Source organism: Pinus tabuliformis, chromosome 2_2, assembly GCF_031772625.1.
Source record: "Pinus tabuliformis cultivar Carrire ecotype Pingquan chromosome 2_2, CPIR1, whole genome shotgun sequence".
NCBI classification, from domain to species: Eukaryota; Viridiplantae; Streptophyta; class Pinopsida; order Pinales; family Pinaceae; genus Pinus; species Pinus tabuliformis.
The window spans coordinates 802992102-802994405 of NC_142300.1; positions in this window are offsets into that span (position 1 = coordinate 802992102).

Genomic DNA, 2304 nt, shown 5'->3' on the forward strand with positions numbered 1-2304 from the left:
CCCTCAAACGACCCGCCCGAATGATTTTGCATGGATGCCCGAACGACCGAAACGAACCGAAAAGCGAGAGCCGGGCAAACGAGCTGCACGAACGTGCACAAAGCCAACCTCGGGTCACAACTTAGCATTTTTGATACGGGCTCGTTCGCCTGGGCGTGCCCTCGCCCGAACGACCCTGCCGAACGAGTTCACACGGGCGCCCTCAAATGACCCGCCTGAACAACCCGCCCGAACGAGTTCACATGGGCGCCCTCAAATGAACCGCCCGAACAAGTTCACACGGGCGCCCTCAAATGACCCGCCCGAACGATTTTTCATGGGCGCCCGAACGATCGAAACGAAGCGACAAGGGAGAGCCGAGCAAACGAGTTGCACGAACGTGCACAAAGCCAACCTCGGGTCACAACTTAGCATTTTTGATACGGGCTGGTTCGCCCGGGCGCGCCCTCGCCCAAACGACCCACCCGAACGAGTTCACAGGGGCGCCCTCAAACGACCCGCCCGAACGAGTTCACACGGGCGCCCTGAAACGACCCGCCTGAACGATTTTGCATGGGCGCCCGACGACCGAAACGAAGCGACAAGGGAGAACCGGGCAAACGAGCTGCACGAACGTGCACAAAGCCAAACTCGGGTCACAACTTAGCATTTTTGATACAAGCTCGTTTGCCCGGGCGCGTCCTCACCCGAACGACCCGCCCGAAGGAGTTCACATGGGCGCCCTCAAACGACCGACCCGAACGACCCTCCCGAACGAGTTCACACGGGCGTCGTCAAATGGCCCGCCCGAACGATTTTGCATGGGCGCCCGAACGACCGAAACGAAGCGACAAGGGAGAGCCGGGCAAACGAGCTGTACGAACGTGCACAAAGCCAACCTCGGGTCACAACTTAGCATTTTTGATATGGGCTCGCTCGCCCGGGCGCGCCCTCGCCCGAACGTCCCACCCGAACGTGTTCACATGGGCGCCCTCAAACGACCCACCTGAATGACCCGCCCGAACGAGTTCACACGCGCGCCCTCAAACAACCCGCCCGAACGAGTTCACATGGGCGCCCTCAAACGACCCACCCGAACGATTTTGCATGGGCGCCCGAACGACCGAAACGAAGCGACAAGGGAGAGCCGGACAAACGAGCTGCACGAACGTGCACAAAGCCAACCTCGGATCACAACTTATCATTTTTGATACGGGCTCGTTCGACCGGGCGCGCCATCGCCCGAACGACCCGCCCGAATGAGTTCACACGGGCACCCTCAGATGACCCGCCCGAACGAGTTCACACGGGCGCCCTTAAACGACCCGCCCGAACAATTTTGCATGGGCGCCTGAACGACCAAAACAAAGCGACAAGGGAGAGCTGGGCAAATGAGCTGCACGAACGGGCACAAAGCCAACCTCAGGTCACAACTTAGCATTTTTGATACGGGCTCGTTCGCCCTGGCGCGCCCTCGCCCGAACGTCCCGCCCGAACGAGTTCACACGGGTGCCCTCAAACGACCCGCCCGAACGATTTTGCATGGGTGCCCGAACGACCGAAACGAAGCGACAAGGGAGAGCCGGGCAAACGAGTTGCATGAATGTGCACAAAACCAACCTCGGGTCACAACTTAGCATTTTTGATACGGGCTCGTTCGCCCGGGCGCACCCTCGTCCGAACAACCTGCTCGAACGAGTTCACACGGGCGTCGTCAAACGACCCGCCCGAACGAGTTCACAGGGGCACCCTCAAACGACCTGCCCTAACGACCCGCCCGAATGAGTTCACACGAGCACCCTCAAATGACCCGCCCGAACGAGTTCACATGGGCGCCCTCAAATGACCCGCTCGAACAACCCGCCCAAATGAGTTCACACGGGCGCCCTCAAACGACCCGCCCGAACGATTTTTCATGGGCGCCTAAACGACCAAAACGAAGTGACAAGGGAGAGCCGGGAAAATGAGCTGCACGAACGTGTGCAAAGCCAACCTCGGGTCACAACTTAGCATTTTTGATATGGGCTCGTTCGCCCGGGCGCGCCCCTCGCCCGAACGACTCGCCCGAACGAGTTCACACGGGCGCCCTCGAACGACCCGCCCGAACAAGTTCACACGGGTGCCCTCAAACGACCCGCCCGAACAAGTTCACACGGACGCCTTCAAACGACCCGCCCGAACGAGTTGACATGGACGCCCTCGCCCAACCCGCCTGAACGATTTTGCACGGAAGCCCTCGCCCGACCCGCCCGAACGAGTTTGCACGTACGCCCTCGCCTGAACGGGTTTGCATGGACGCCCTCGCCCGACCCGCCCGAACGATTT